Below are 17,321 nucleotides of genomic sequence, written 5' to 3'. Positions count from 1 at the left end.
AACCCGCTGGTAGGTTCCAGAAGGGGGGCGTGGCCGGGGCGGAGCGAGGGACCTCGTGGGTGTCGCTGAAAGTGGGATCCCCGTCGTTCTGCTCAAGATCATCGTAGTCACAATCTCCTCGTCGTCACCATCTCTTCGTCTTCGTCTTCACCATCATGGGGCGCTGCCCGTCAGACGGCCTACCAACTGTTCTAACTAAGTAGTGCCACCCACAATAGACGGTCTTAGTAATAATAATAATAGTGTGCACCCACGTAGGGAGTGTTATCCCGATGGTGCTTGTGAAATTAAAGAAGTGCCTCCAAGTCTAACTGGCTCCGAGTTGAGTCACTACATTCACACACCGCACCAGCTGCTCATGTGAGGCTGAGGCGTCCCTAGGGCAGAGGCCTAGGACGAGTTCAAATAATATCCCCCGCCGTTGGGGTCGTGAGTGGGAATTCTAAATCGGCTTAGCGCGGTTGGCCACGTACGGTGCGAAAGAAGTTAAACATACGCACATACGAGTCGCCGGGGTTAAGAGCTCTGCGCAGCGCTAACCGCTGCACTACCACACACACGCACACATGGCAAGTGTTGCTTATTATTTGGACCGAACTCAAATTAAGTGGGCCACGGTGTCTCCCGCACGACTCGGTGCCTCGACGTTTGCGACGGGGTTTGTTTTTCTCTCTCTCCCTGCCCGCCATTTGTTGAACATTGGTTGGAGGGCGACGGGCGCGCTCGCGCGTGGGTCGGTTCGCTTTGATCTCTCGGTTAAATGATCGGGAAAACGGTTTGAGTTGAGTTGGGGAGCCGTGTCTGGGTTAGACGCCACATTCATCAGCCAGTTCCACTGACCTTCCCCCCCCGCCCGCCTCCCCCATGCTGCTGGAACCCGACTCCTAACTGTGCTCAAGTTCACGCGCATGTTGAACTTGTTTCGCATCGTACGCAGCCAACTGTGCTAATCGGACACGATCTCACGCGCGACACGTGCGCTCTGAGCCGTGTACAACCCCTCCCCCCCCCCCTTGTCATTCCAGCGTATGTTATGTTGAACTTATTTCGCACCATACGTAGCCAATTGTTTCAATCGTAGGTGCGGGGGAATGATAACAGTGCTGGATGTGGGCCTTCCCACGGCGTGGGGGTCATAGGGGATGTTGTTATTCGCGTGTTGGTGAAGGCAGGGAGGCATAGACCTTGGAGCATAGTATACTACAACAATGGACTTTTCCGCGCACGATTTAGTATGGGCAACGCGTGGCTCAGATGCATCTCCTCGGCACCGCTCCATCTCTATAATTGGCCCATTACACTCATCACTAATCACTCAACCGCTCGTCACGCTCATGACTGCCACTCATAGCACGTGCGCCATCACAAGCACGCCTCTTCACCAGGGAGTGTGACTTTTAAAAGACGAGACTCTAGCGCCAGAGTCACGTCCATATTTTGTTAAAATCAGAGGTGTTGATCCCAGTAAATAACAACAGCGACCAAGGCGCCATGCCGCGTGGCAAGCCTTCACAAGGACGTGATTAGTGGCCGTCGTGATGACTGCGGCTGCAATGACTGTGATTGTGACGAGTGCGGCTGTGATGACTGTGGTTGTGACGAGTGCAGCTGCGATGACTGCGGTCGTGACGAGTGTGGCTGCGATGACTGTGGTTGTGACGAGTGCGGCTGCGATGGCTGTGGTTGTGACGAGTGCGGCTGCGATGACTGTGGTTGTGACGAGTGCGGCTGCGATGACTGTGGTTGTGACGAGTGCGGCTGCGATGACTGTGGTTGTGACGAGTGCGGCTGCGATGACTGTGGTTGTGACGAGTGCGGCTGCGATGACTGTGGTTGTGACGAGTGCGGCTGCGATGACTGTGGTTGTGACGAGTGCGGCTGCGATGACTGTGGTTGTGACGAGTGCGGCTGCGATGGCTGTGGTTGTGACGAGTGCGGCTGCGATGACTGTGGTTGTGACGAGTGCGGCTGCGATGACTGTGGTTGTGACGAGTGCGGCTGCGATGACTGTGGTTGTGACGAGTGCGGCTGCGATGACTGTGGTTGTGACGAGTGCGGCTGTGATGACTGTGGTTGTGACGAGTGCGGCTGCGATGAGCGCCTCCGTGCTCGGTGTCTGTAACGAGTGAGTGTCCGTAACGAGTGAGATGAGTGGCTGTAATGAGTGTAATGGGTCACGTGTTAATGGGTGGTTCCTTGCTCTGTGGTGACGGGGTCACGGCAGGGGCCGTAATCGACACCGACGACATGGAAGCGTGCGTGCGGCCGTCGTTCTTTCTTCCATCGGGAAACCTCCTCCCTTCACCCCGAGCCATCGCCAGCCTCCTCGTGGGGGTGCCCATTAATGTCACCTCGTTAAATATGCTGAGGGAGGGGGGGGGGTTGAGATGTCGTCAGTTCCCCCCCCCCCCCGTCTCTAGCCCCCTGTTGTACAAAGGGCCACTGAGTCGATGCGATTTCATTTACACGATGCAGAGGCCTGGCGCTGCTGGGCAGAGGAGTTTAGTCATTTTTACGGTGGAACTTAGTGGTGGTGTGGTGTGACTTGGCGATGGTGTGGTGTGAACTAAGTGCTGGTGTGGTGTGACTTGGCGATGCTGTGGTGTGAACTAAGTGCTGGTGTGGTGTGACTTGGTGATGGTGTGGTGTGATCTAAGTGCTGGTGTGAGTTGGCGATGGTGTGGTGTGAACTAAGTGCCGGTGTGGTGTGATTTGGCGATGGTGTGGTGTGAACTAAGTGCCGGTGTGATGTGACTTGGTGGTATGACTTGATGGTGGGTGTTGTGAACTAAGTGCTGGTGTGGTGTGAACTTGGCGGTGGAGTGATGTGCCCTAAGGGTGGTGTTGGTGCGGTGTGCACCACGAGTCGGTGGCACATCACCGTGCCCAGGCTTTGCTGTCTGCCCGATGTCTCCGCCGTCAAATCCACGGCACGGCCGCCAGACTCACAACCCCTGCCTCGCTTTCATTCGATAACAACAGCAAATAAAGATGCTAAATATTCACGCCAAACCGCCAGAGGCACCAACTAAGATAAATCCCACGCATTGGCGACGAGGGGAACAAATATCGATATCTGTACCAACAAATGAAAAAAAATTGCTCTCGCGCGAAGAGAATTTCACGGGCAATTCTCGTCGTCGTTACTCTTCATCAATGAAATCGATACTTTTTTTCGAGGCAGAATTTTTCAGCCGAGCGGTCTCCAGTTGCCGAGGGGGCGGGGGGTGGTGGTGGTGTCCTCGCGCTCACGCCGCGACGGCTCCGAGTTCGAGGAGTCGTCTCATCACGCGAGCCATCGTATTGAGTCGTGATGTACGGCCGCCTGCATTGATCCCTTGTTCTCTCTGCGTCATCTCAGCAGCGCGTATCGGGGATTCCTTTTATAAACGATCGGCCCGAAGCGTTCCATCACCCCCTTCCACCTACCCCCCACCCCCGCCTCCCCCAACAACGCGAGCTCTGTGCCCTGAGACACGCGGGATGAGCGCTTCCCCCGTGAATCAGCAGACAAGCAATTCGTTCGGGATGATTGAACTTAAATTTTACAAAGAAACCGTCACTTTCGGATGGCAGGTTTCGTTTTTGAACCCCCGACGCGTTGTCCACGGCTCGAGGCCCAGGCTTCGCGGGGCTTCCTATGATGGCCCTACCTCCTCCAACCCCTCTCTCACATCTCCCTCGCAGCCTCTACCGCCGCTCCTCTCCAATGCCCAGTGACGCGACGTCGTGGCTCATCATTCGGTTCTGGTGCAAGGCGTTGAATGGGGGGCCGACCCGTGCAGGTTTCCACCGCTCTCCCACATCACCTTCGTAGCCCGGTGTCTGGGGTTTTCCGGCCCGTGGTGTCCTGGCGCAGTTACGCACTCGGTAGCTGTGCCACTGCCTCTGTATTTCTCCCCCTCCACCACCACGCATCTCATGTACTCCTCGTGTGCCTTGGCTAACGATGCTCTCGTACCTTGTGACCGGGAGTCGGAGTCAGCTCACCCCTTGTGCACTCTCACTCGCCAGCACTAACCATCACATTCGCAGGATTATTTGTCGTCTCACCACCGTCAACAGAATCGCCAGGACCAGGGAGATGGTTCCACTGGATGGAGAAGGTCGAGGATGAAATCAGGGGGTGGACAATATAGATCCTCCCGCACAATATCGATTTCCCGCACCTCTGATTAGCACGGTTGGTTACGGAGGTTGCGACAGAAGTTCAACATACCTACGCACATACCACCATGTGGACTGACGGTGGGATCCACTCTGTTTTCCCAACCACAGACTCCTCACTGGCTCCCCTTACCTCTCCCACAACCCCAGCAGGCCCAATCACCCACACACTCTCCCCTTGCCTCTCCCACAACTCCAGCAGGCCCAATCACCCACACATTCTCCCATAATACCAGCAGGCCCAATAACCCACACACTCTCTCCTTGCCTCTCCCACAACTCCAGCAGGCCCAATCACCCACACACTCTCCCATTGCCTCACCTACAACACCAGCAGGCCCAATCACCCACACACTCTCCCCTTACCTTTCCCACAAGTCCAGCAGGCCCAATCACCCACACACTCTCCCCTTGCCTCTCCCACAACCCCAGCAGGCCCAATCACCCACACACTGTCCCATAATACCAGCAGGCCCAATAACCCACACACTCTCCCCTTGCCTCTCCCACAACACCAGCAGGCCCAATCACCCACACACTCTCCCCTTGCCTCTCCCACAACTCCAGCAGGCCCAATCACCCTCACACACTCTCTCTCTCCTTTCCTCTCCCGCAACTCCACCGATGGACTCGTGTCCGGGCCGGCCCAGGGAGCTGAAAGCTCCGCCTGCTGTCTCTAAACGCCTCATTCATTCCTCGTATCGTCACTACCACCGCCGACGCCGCCCAATTAACCTTTCCCTTTCGTGTCCACGTATTTTTGTCTCGGGCGCCTCGTTAGGCGATGTCACGGCGTCAGGCGGGAGCAGCAGCGATGGATTGCCCACGGAAACTAGCGAGGTGGGGTGGCCGCCCACCTCACCGCCTCTCACACTTCACTTCCCTGTTCGATTTCGACCGCTGTTTATTCAACCGCAAGACTGTTTGGAGTAAAAACAAATACGGTCTTGAAGTGGGAGGGGGGGGGGGGCTGTGGGGGGGGGCTGGGAGTTGGGGGTAGCGGGGGGGGGGACAGCTTCTCCCACCTCCTCGCAGACGTTCTTGCCAGCGAGGATAAAGCAGTTGGCCAAATACCCTCTCTCTAGAGGCGCGCTATCTCTCTTTGAGTCTCTCTGTCGAGAGAGAGAGAAAGAGCACACACCTCGTGTCGGAGGCTCTTCTGCCAGCAGTGGCGAAAGCGAGTCGAGTTCGCTGCTGCTCCTCTACGTCTCGCGTCCCTTCAACGTTTGTGCTCAACGAGCATAAACCATCACGAGCGTACGCCGGTCATTCTCGCAGCAGCAGCAGAAGCGGCGTTTGGCTGCTGGCCGTCGTACAAATAGGACGGCCACTGCATCGGGCTGCGCTTTCAGATGCGCTTCTGCGGCCGTCTGGAACGCTCTTCCTTCCGATATTAGGAAGCCACTGGAGCTGTGCACTTTTAAATCAGCTGGATTGAAAGTGAAGTTCTTTAGAACTGTTATGTTGTCCTTCCCCTGCACCTCCGATAAGCACGGTTGGCTACGTGCGGTACCAAATAAGTTCAACGCACACATGCACACAGACCAAACGTGGCAATGCGTCCACCTCTTTACTCGGCCTCATCGACCCATCACATTTATTTCATAACGTTGTTTTTTATTGTCTTCATATTACATTTGCACTGAGTTAATTTTTCACTCTCTCTCTCGATTCGCGTGCGTTTTGTTTACGACCGTTGAATTCCTCCTCTGCGAATTAGTTCAGGACCCGGCTGCACTAATTTCTCTGCAATGTCGATGTTGTCGTGTATTTAATGTTTGTTGTTGCTGCTGCTGCTGTGGTCACGCAGCACCACGCGTCTCCCGTGTACCATAGCCGGGCAACTGGCTAAACGGGATCATCATCCGTGGAGCAAATCAACTCTTGGTGTGTCACAACGTGAGGATTCACGTGCAGAGTTGAGTTCTCCGCGCTCTGAACCCGGCGAGCTGAGTTCAACTCACGTCGGTGGCGAGTGATAACCATTGAACCGGTTACGGGTGACCCCCCTCTTCACCAACCCGCACTGAACCAGCATGGTGAAGTATGGTCAAACAACGCACATGACCAACGTGGCATGGAGAGGCATTCACAAACAGCGTAAGGGTTAATGGCTTCATCTCTTACATCCAATTCTCTTGCTCTGCGGTTGCTTCTCAATTCCCCGTATTCGTGTCCGCGGGCCACATCTTCTCTGGAAGAAAGCCCCCCCCCCTAACGAAATTGCCCGTAGTCTCAGTTGACTGATGACGCTGCTGAGTAAACGAAGCATTAATCAGCACGCGTGACGCGGGGCGGATAAACTCCGTTGCGAATAAAGCGGAGAGGTATTTCTTCTGCTGCGTCACAACGACTGTCCCTGTTCAACAACGACTGTCGTCGCTGTCCACGGCGGCGTCACGCGTTGTCCATTCACGCTCTGCCGTTCGACCACCGAGCAGCCGGGCGAGGGGAGACGAGGCCGTCGGTCGCGCGCCTTCGTCTCGTCGCCCCCCCTCTTCTCCTGCAGGGGATTCGTTTTATCGCGACTCGAGAGTGGATGGAGGGGCGAGCGTGCGAGCGTAGATTACCGTGGGCTCACCGCCGTAAATCAGTGAAGCGAACAGAGCCCCCCCCCCCCCCGCACTGTGGCTCCCCACGCGAGGCTCTCGCAGGTGGCGTTCCGGTAGAGGCGGAGAGGCGGGGGTCATCGATGCCTCGCGCCGCAGCACGGAGCGCACCGCTGCCTTTCCCTTCAGCGATGGGGAAAACATTACATCATGTCGATGTCATTTACTTCGTCGTCGTAAGCCACGGTCGTATCAATAGCGGAGCCACACGGCTCTACGATGCCACAAGACGTTTCGCTCTCACACACGTGAGCTGAGCTTATCGCTCCGTCTCACGCTGCTATGTCTGCTGTGTCATCACCAGTCTCGCTCAGTCGTCACCGTGATGTGGTGACACATCACTCGAGCCATGATGTGTCCTCTCCAGGCCCACCCTCTTTTCTTAACGGCCCACGTGATTTATATTATGACGGTGATGGTGATGATGGTGATGAGGACGATGGAAATGATGATGATTATGATGATGATAGTGATGGCGATGGTGGTGATGATGATGGTGATGATAGTGATAATGATGGTGATGATGATGGTGATGATGGTGATGATAGTGATGATGATAGTGATGGCGATGGTGGTGATGATAGTGATGTTGATATTGATGATGGAGATGATGATGGGGATGATGATGGTGATGATAGTTATGATGATGGTAATGGTGATAGTGATGATTATGGTGATGATGATAGTGATGGCGATGGTGGTGATGATAGTGATAATGGTGATGATGATGATGGGTGTTTGTTCCCTGGTCCAGCTGCTGCTCTCTCCTCCTCTCGATGTAATTGCGAACAGGCCACTTCCCTGCGTGTTTGTGTGCTCACCAGCGCTCGTTTTAATGTCTATGTCCAATTCAACATAAACGCATTTCTATTCTCATTCGCTGCATTGACATTTAAAATAAAAATTCGAAAACTTGTAAAAATATTATTCTGGCCTACACTCAAGACATTTTATTACAGGCTGCATACATGTTTGATCCATCTCCAACTCATTTTCGACTATTTTTTCTCTCTCAAATAAATAGAATTTACTCTGGAGGGGGGACAATTTTCTTTTACGCAAGTAAATTGTGAACCCAGTGAGCGAGGACGCCTCGGAGCGTTGCGCCGTTGAGATGGAAGCCGAGAGAGAGAGAGAGAGTGCGCGACACGATCGAGAATGACTCCGCTCCCTCGCGTCTTTTTGTGGAGACGATGGGGACCCCGTGTGACATGACCTCCGATCAGCACGGTTGGCTACGCGCCGTGCGAAGGGAGTTCAATGACGTCTCTGTCCCCTCTCCCTTGTCTTGCAGCGGCTTCACGGCTGCCTTGGCGATAATTGTTCTTCTCCTCGTTCGGCTTCTCGGGTCTGGTCAGTTGGCCCTGTCCGCCGAGCGCTGGACCCACGACTCCTTAAGCTGTGGGGGGGTGTAAGAGGAGGAGAGCCGAAGTGGCTGGGGACGATCGCATCGGCCGCGCTCTCCTTGCAAGACGCCATCGTTACCCTCGCATCCCATTGGTCATCGTGAGGTCTTTTGTATCCGTTCATGACGTTACTCATGAAATGAAGGTGAGTGTTGTTCGACAATGCTACACCCCCCCTCGCCCCCCCCCGCCCCTTCTCCAACCCTTGGATTCGTAACCAAAAGTTGGCGGTTTGCGGCTAATACCCCGGTAGGTGCGTGCGTCTATGTATTTGTTGTTCTCACTTTCCGAAGCGTCTGTTTATAATGCGGAGATCACGGTGACGACGCGCTGCGCGGGACCGTGTAGAACACACGCAGCTCGCTTAATTCCCGTTCTCATCGTCGCTTACTTTGACAGCAACAACACACGCGCTCTCACGCATAAACAAAAACGAAACTATTTTTTATTTCATCAGGTAAGGCCCATCGAGCTACCTCGTTTTACAGAAGCGACCGGGCCACACACGAAGCGGTGCATCATGGGGAAATTTATAGCAGCCAAATACTCTACACGCACGTTCATTCTTAATATGGAGGGAAAACCCGGAGGACCCGGAGAAAAATCCACGCGACCACGGGGAGAACACGCAAACTCCAAATATACAGCAAGTGTCAGGGTCGGGATCGATCCCACGACCTCCTGCATACCAGGCGAGAGAGTTAACATCTCCTAGCCACCGCGATGAGCCTCCTGATCCAGCAGATGTTTTTTTTTTCTTTTGTGACTTTCGCGCGGCCCGTATCGCAGTGTCAACAACGACGCCCGCACGAGGCGGACGAGGGTGACGCAAGAGCACGTGGCCACAGAGCGCCACGGGGTCAGGGGTCAGAGCCGCTTCGACCTTCCAGAGCCGCGAGGGATGCAGCGATAGCCCACGCCGTTAAGACACTGCTGTTGGTGTTGGCTGTTGTTGATGCTCCGATTGCTCATGCTTTTGTTAGAGGTTAGGACGCCACGCTGCGAACCCGGAGACCCGAGTTCGATTCCCGCTCACGGACACCAATACCAGCTGCGATTATCTGAACCGGAGCTGGGCCTCGCCTACGTCGACTCAGCCTCAAATGAGTACCTAGCGCGATGTGTAACTTCAACACCAGGTAGACAAAGGCGGATCGGCGTGGTTGTTGGACACGCATCCCCTTCGTGCGCCGTGCCGGCCTTCATGGGTGCTCATGAACAGCACTTGTTCCAACAGTCTGTTAAAGATTTGAAGCTTTCGTGACTGCAATTATTACTCTTTGGTTCTTTCGGTAAAGTCACGTAGAAATGAAATAAATAAAATAATAGAATACGACGTTTCGATTTCAGCATAGGCAACTGTCATCAGGTAGAACTAAATTTGAGAGAGTGAGACAAAACACGGACACGGAGACACACAGACAGACACGCAAGCAGAGAGAGAAAACACAGAGACAACAACAACCGCCATTCGCCACTAAGTGGCGGTGACGTCACCACGACGCTTGTGCCAGGCTATGTGCACCTTGAGGCCACGTGAAGTGTCGAACGCCCGCTGGCAGGAGATCACGGGGCAGACCCAGGTGCCACGGGTCGACTGACTGAGATGACTGGCTGATGCACCACCTGTGCCCCCTACTGTGCCAACTCACTGTGCTTCAGCCACCCGGCGCTCCGCTCGTTGTTCTGAGCGTCGCTCCTCCGCCCTCCGTTGTTGTTGGAGGGCGACTACCTCCAACTGCCCAGTAGCGTCCTTCACGAGCCTCCTCCACAGAGGCCGATCTTGACACCGCTGGTACCAGTCATCGGCAAGTCCACTCAGAGACACACAGAGAGAGAGACACATAACATAGACGCACAGAGGCCCAATGCCTCTGTGTCGAGGCGAGATGTGGGTCTGCATGGCGCGCAGGCTCAGAGCTTTGGCGGGGGGCCTCGAGCTGACAAACCTTGACGCGCGCTTTTCAGTTTGCCACGGCCAGGGAGCTTCGTCCGCCAGTCCACTTGTCCTGGCGCCACTGTCCAGTTGTGTCGTGAATAAGGTTTAATATTTGCCTGGGGGTTTTGCCGTATTCCTTGGAATATCCGAGAGTGTTGGCAGGAATTGGTTCGTGCTGGAATTTGGTGGGATTGCGTTGAATTTATGTTGTTGCTGTTGCAAGCTATGTGCGTACGGGCATTGAAAAAAAAATTGGAGCTGACTGAGAAATGTGCTCGCGGTTGGTCTGTGTGCAAAAAAAGGCGGCAGCAATCCGCGATCGCATCCGAGTGCAGGAAGGAAGGCGCTGACAGTGGCGTACGCAGCGGAAAATTCTGAGAAGTGTTCGGCGGAGATTGCGCGCTGGAGCGTGGGGCTCGGGCGTGCAATCGTTGGAAAAGATTTCCCGGCACAGAGGCGCACTTTTTTTCTGCTGCTGCCCGAGTCGGTAATGGGCTTGTGGTTGCGCCCTGCACCTCGGATGCTTTTTTGCATTAAAGGATTAAAGGCGACTCTAAAAATACCGCGCACGTTCGGAATGCCGCGCATTCTTCGTGCCGTTTTTGTTTCAATATTTTGAAAGCAATTGAGGGCTGTCCGTGCGTGGAATGCTTCGTTCATAGCGCGCCTCCCGGGAGTCGCGTGGACCAATGGCAATTCCGCCGATCGACGCCAGATTCTGTCGTTTCAGTCACTTTCCTGGTCACCTCTTTCACTGCGATTACCGTAAATACTTTTCTTAATGTTGGCTATGCACTTCACACCCTGACGCCTCTACCCTGCATGTCAAGGACTCGTTCTATCGCCTTGTTTCCACTCATTCCGTGCAGTGCTCGACTGCCACGCCGTAGGAACCACATCTCACCTACCCCCGCTACCGACTGCATGGGCCACGGTATGCAGGGTCCATGGGTTCGATCCCGACCCTGACGCCTGCTGCATATTCGAAGTTTGCGTTTTTCTCTCTCACTATCATCACGGTGGCGAGGATATGTTAACTCTATCGCCTGGTATGCAGGGTTCATGGTTTCGATCCCGACCCTGACGCCTGCTGCATATTCGAAGTTTGCGTTTCTCTCTCTCACTATCATCACGGTGGCGAGGATATGTTAACTCTATCGCCTGGTATGCAGGGTTTATGGTTTCGATCCCGACCCTGATGCCTGCTGTATATTCGAAGTTTGCGTGTCTCTCTCTCTCCCCGTGGTCGTGTGTATTTTTCTCCGGGTCCTCCCGTTTTTCCCTCCACATTTAGAAACACGCGTTTATAGTATTTGGCTGAAATTCATTTCCACGTGATAAGCCACTTCGTTGAGCTATGATTTGTGTCCAGGTCGCCTATGAAAAGTAACTATATAGTCCAGTGGGCCTTACCTGATAAAATACAAATAGAAAATAAAACAGTAAATAGTCTCTCTTACCAAGTTCCTGTCACATTTCTTCGTTCAATAAACTACGTTGGTTCCCTTAGCTGTACAAACACAGGTGCTCTTAGTCTGTCACCACTCTACGTTATCAATGTTTGCACCTTGGGTGCTCCGCAACTATGATTGAAAATTTTCAACATATAATATTTAGTGTCCAGCTTCAGAGCTGAGACCAGGGTCTCTCTGACCACGCTCGATCCGTCTCGTGGCAGTGACCGGGGGCTTGTAGGGAGTGAGAGTGGTGAGCAGCCGTGGCCGGGTTCACAGAGACAGCGGCGTCATGTGCGGGCCTCACTGGGGGGCCATTCGTGCCGACAGCCACCGCCTGACACCCCCCCCCCTCCCAGCGCGGGGCCCCGGCTAATGAAGTCCGTTTAGAGAAAGCAGCGGATGTGGAGTGGGAGTGCAGGCTGGCGCAGAGCGACTCGCGTGGTCCTCTCTCTCTCCTTTCCAATCGACCCTCAAATGTTACTTTTAACGAGGTGAGACGTGAGGAACCGTGACTGCCGGCTGAGTTAAGGGGGTAGTGGGTGGGTGGGTGGTGGTGGTGGGAGGTGGTGGTGGGAGGTGGGGTAAATTATCGGCCTTCATTGTAGCACGGGGGCCGGAGAGCCCAAGCTGCCAGCTCCGCACTCTTCACCTTCCAAAGGCAGTCAACGACGTTCACGGGGCTCACGAGAGCGAGGACGAATCCCGAGCTCGCGGGGCAGTTTGCCGTGAGGTGGCATGGGCGATGCTGATCCGAGCTTCCCCGTCTCTCCCGCTGTCCCCCCTCTCCCCCGGCAGCGATGTCGTTCAGCGTTGCTCGGTGAGCGATGGCTTACCGAGCAACGCCCGACTGCTCCGTGTTGCTCGGTGCTGCCTGTAATCCAGAGTTGGTGGCTCACCTACGGATCCTGTGAAACACCCTTCCCGTGGGCGTCGAGAAGGAGCCATCCACTGGCTCGCCAGGAGTCGGCGGTAACAGCAAAGTGGACTAATCGCCATGTTAACACGTCGGCTTTCGCGACCAATATTATCCATAATCGAGGTTGTTTTGGGTGAGATCGCGTCAATATAATTGCGTCGTTAAACCCGCCACCACCCGCCACAGACAATTAGTAAGGTTCGTCACGTAAACAGAACGTGGCATCTGTTCCCACCTGTACGGGGGATAAAGCGTTGCCCCCTCGCTCAATGGGTGGGTCCACTCCGGGTACTCCGGTCTCCTCTCGACTTGTCCACTCATTAGTTGGCTGAAAACTTATCAAATGAAATAGGTGGCTGAGGAGTTGCGTGAGCTGTACGCCCATGTTGGCGGCGTGTTGTGATCCGTCAAGTTGGGAGCCTGGCGGCGCGTGTCACCCTCGCTCGTGCGTGAGAGCGAGGGTGACACAGCCGCCTGCTCCGACCCACGCGGGTGGGAGCGAGATTGGAATCGCTGTTGACAAGGATCTCACACGGAACAGCCCGTGTCCTCATCATCATCATTGCTTAATTGCCTTCGGCATTAATACCTTCCACATAACCCAAGACAAATAATATGATGAAATTTAACCTCACTGTTTATTTTTAATTTGAGCTTTAATTAGGCACCTAAATCATGCGCCATGCGTTCCTGCCTGACAGTTAATCTTCGGAGGCATTTTCGTGGGGCGCTGGTAATTGTTGTGGCGGTGCAGTTCGCGAGCTGCTGCTTCGCGTACGCCACTGCCCTCCTCTGAATGATGTTGAGCCACGCTTCGTCGTGGCCCACCTATCGCTCCTCCTCGCGCCCCAGCCATGAGTTGGACCCCGCGATGCCGCTGCGTAGCTTGCCAGCGGTCGTGCCGTTGCTGCTGCTGTTGCTGGTTCGACACCAGCAGCAGCAACGGCACAAACACCGAATCCCATCCAACAGACGAGCAGCAAGCCCTTTGCCGTCAGCGCGACCGATCCTTCCGATCAAGGTTTGGCCTCTCTCGTTGCCACACGGCGCGCAGGGAAATGCTGCTGCTGCTGCTGCCGCTGGCCGTTCTACGCAGTTTCGTCGTCGTTCGCCACGGACAGCCGAAGAAGGTGAAGACGAGGACGCGGTTTGCGCTGCTGCGCGCCCTCTCTGATCGCGGTTTTCCTCGTGGCGCGTGCCGCGTGCCACACGCGACGTTCGGCACCGTGGCCGAGGCTCAGGGACGTGCGGTCAGGGGAGGCAGGCGAGGCAGAGCCTCACCTGTCACACTCCAATGAAAATAGCTGTTACGAAAAGTAGAACAAAAGAATAATAAAATAAAATATTTTTCCACTGATCTGTGTTATAAATGTCATTTCTGTACGATTCCAATCATTTTTATAGTCAAAATCGCCAAATTTGCGGAGCTCCGCTGCAAATATAGGAAGAAACGAGAGGTGAGGCAGCAACGTGCTCAGCCTCCCCTCTGATTGTACAACCCCTCAGTAACTGGATGGAGCGCGGGCAATAAGCACGTGCCTGTTACTATCTCAGTATGTCACCAATGTAATGTTTGTAGACTCTTTCATTTCATGTCCTCGCCTTCCATACTCCAGGTAACTTATTTCACGTATGTGTATACATATATTTAGGCTCGCTGGTCTCGTCATGAAACTACAATGAAAAAGCACCAGGGGAGGCAGCTATCACATCTGCCTCACTGAGGGTGACGTGTCTAACACGCCCCCCTCAGTGAGGACGCGCTCCCCTCAATGATGCCACGCCCCCTCCATGAGGTCACGCCCCTCTCAGGTGTGAATCTGGCTCTGACACTAGCCAGTGCCTCCCCAGCCATTGACCTCACCGCACGTCACTGCCGAGGCTCCGTCCAAGCTTTTTTGCCGGGCCGCGAATCGCGACGATTTTACACCGAATCGCAGCGGGAGAGAATTTATCTCGACCGCCGACTTAACATGGATAAGCCGCAACCAGAGCAAGACTAGAATCGAGAGCTGATGAGAAATTGGTTCTTCTGCAAAGTCGATTCCAGCGTGCGATGAGGCTCCACGTTGTCAGAGTGAGTTCCGGATCAGATGAGCATTGAGGCATTGGTGCTCATCTCCCGCTTACAGCCACCGAACCGGTGGTGGAAATTCCACATTCGAAGCGGTTACTAATTTGTATCAACCACCGAAGGGAGGGATGAAGGGATGATAGGCTGAGTCAACCCCCGAGCAGGATTTGAAGTCTCAACCTTCTGATTGCGAGCCACTTGCTCCGCCACTGAGCCACCTGGCGGGAGATGAAGATCATTTTCACTTGGGGCTCCATGCAGTGAGCAGAGCAACACCTTGTGGCAGAAAACGGCCCCGGGAGACCAAAATACATCACAGAACTACTGTCTGAACACTTGAATTCAAAACGAAGATAAACACCTTTTTTTACATTTTCCCTACAAAGGGAATGCATTGCTCGCCGGTGCAATTGAAAACTGTAAATCCCCAGAGGCGAAATAATCCGATTGAATAAATCTTGCAAAAATATAATAAAAAAAAGTATTTGCGCAGTCGTTGATTGACCAGACTGAGAGCGCCCACTATCAATACGGTCGAGTTCCCCGCTTTAGTCACTGGCGGATAATTGCCAATGCAGAGTCGAACCTCAACGGGGACCGGCTCGGTGCTTCGACACGGCCGTGATGAACGCCGCCCGCCCGCCCACCGGGCCGGCCAGCAGGGAGACGAGGCCGCGGATTGCAGGTCATACCCCGGCGGGCACGGGGGTTGGAGTGGGGGGGTTGGCCAGGCGGTGATGGCGGGTGGCCGCCATCGCCGCAGATATAAATGTTGCCTCTGACTGCCGCACTCTCCGCAGCTGCAAAAGGTCTCACATCCAATTTACGCCTCCGTCGAACGGGCACGCGACCTCTAATTGCGCACGCGCCACGATTTATCGCCGGAGGGATTCGCGCGGACAGGCCGCCACAAAGGGGCTTTTGTTTAATTGCACAAGCCGCGCGACAGCGGGGTTTCCGTTGCATGTGAAATACCACCCGACCCGACGTCTCTGGGCCCGCGTCGAGGGTCCATCAGCAGACACGGACCCAATGTTCCGTGACCCGGTGGTGACCATGCACAAGGCTCACCTGCCTCCCGGGCGCTTGCATGGCAAATGTAGATGTCCGTGCACGCCTCGTTCTAGTCCGCATCTGCCCTCCCCCACCCCACCCCCGCATCTCCATCCATCTGACAAATGAACCTTACGGCGGGAACCCGGGGTCCCATAAGCCCCCGGCTCTCACGTAGACATTATATTATAAGGGGCCGTCCATAAATGACGTCACGCACCGAGAGGGGGGGGGGGAGGGGTCAGACATTTGTGACGATGTGTGACGAGGGGGGGAGGGGGGGGTTTGAGAAATGTGACGTTTACATCAAAATGCGCAACTTTAAATAAATATTCATTACATAGAATTGTTATAACAACACTAATTTTGAATCATTTTAATTATTAACTGTTTGATTATTTAAATTTACGAAGGTCACCTTTTATTTAGTCCATGAAGGAGCATTTTGATTTTTGTGACGCCGTGTGACGAGAGGGGGAGGGTAAACAATCGGCCAAAATCGCGTGACGTCATTTATGGACGGCCCCTAATGTTAACAAAAACGTTGCTCTTTGTCACCAATGGGTTTGGAGGATGGTGGCAGGTGTTGTCTTGTTAAACTATACCTTTAAAACTGAAAACTACTTACCTGCAGTGCCTCTATTTAAATACACTCTAAAAAAGATAATGTACACCCCTCTGTCAATCATCGTGTTTCTCAGTGTGGATTTGTGAACACACTTTGTAAACAATACGTAAAATAGTACGCGTTTTCAATGCGCTGTTCATATTGTTACAAGCGTTACTCTACAGAGTAGTGGGTCGCCGCTCCTCTTATCCGCATTGATACGAGCGGTATGTGGGGACTATGGCTTAATCGCAAAAATAAACCGATTTGCACAGATGCATACGGAGAACAGAAGTAGTATCAAACAGGAGAAATTAACGGTGCAACGCTTCTCACCTGCTAAATATCTGCAGGTAATAGGATTGTCATCGATTAATCCTGGCTGCAAACATTGGTTGGTCACAAATAATAATGAAGACAAGAGAGCAGTTTCACTGTATTATTATGCATACCGTTGTGACAAATAAAGGACTTCAGTCGTGTAGGCAGTTTGAGCAGCTTTGGATAAGACTTGTTATGATCCTGCCCACACCCGAGAACGGAGAGCATTCGCTTGTCCAGCTCTTCTGCGCATTCATCTTCGCTGCTGCGCTTGGGCACGACGTGACAACGGAACGATCCGCGCCAGGTGAGCCGTCACGTTTATGTGCACGGTGGGACGGAGTCGTCAAAAACAAATGAATTAATTACGATTTTGACTTCCGGTTTTCGGGACCCCGTGGTCCCGCCATGAGGTTCATATTATGGAAGAGTAAAAAAAAATGTACGAGCTTGCTTTTAATTCCACTTTTGCCAAATAAAAAATAAAACACAGCTGACTGGCGCGGGCAGGAGGAGACGCGTTGCCTCTGCCCCGCCGCTCACGCGCGTATTGCACAAACGCTCAAATGCCCATCTTTGGCCGGAATCCTTAAGCGAGAGATCACAATCTCACACGAACAAATAAATAAACATTTAAACAAATACATAATTCGTGTCATTGACATCCTGGTCTTGCCAGAGGGACGGTTCGTGTGCCACAGTGTGGCACTCTCAATTCTGTTAATCATGGAGCTTTTAAGTGAGTCTCAGGGCCCTTTTTGAAGAGGGTTCG

General features: G+C 53.7%; 1 long non-coding RNA gene across 1 annotated transcript in view; it reads left to right on the top strand.

Annotated features, from left to right (window-relative positions):
* The window catches only part of LOC142929809 (uncharacterized), a 68,819-nt gene that overhangs the window by 26,092 nt on the left and 25,406 nt on the right, over window positions 1-17,321 (top strand). The window contains exon 2 of the long non-coding RNA XR_012945958.1: window positions 8,071-8,327. This is a non-coding gene — a long non-coding RNA (uncharacterized LOC142929809). The remainder of the gene's footprint in view (window positions 1-8,070; window positions 8,328-17,321) is intronic.

The sequence above is a fragment of the Petromyzon marinus genome, chromosome 35 (genome assembly GCF_048934315.1).
Source record: "Petromyzon marinus isolate PM22_M1 ecotype Great Lakes invasive population chromosome 35, UKy_Petmar_22M1.pri1.0, whole genome shotgun sequence".
NCBI lineage: Eukaryota > Metazoa > Chordata > Hyperoartia > Petromyzontiformes > Petromyzontidae > Petromyzon > Petromyzon marinus.
This window is presented reverse-complemented; position numbering and strand designations above follow the sequence as displayed.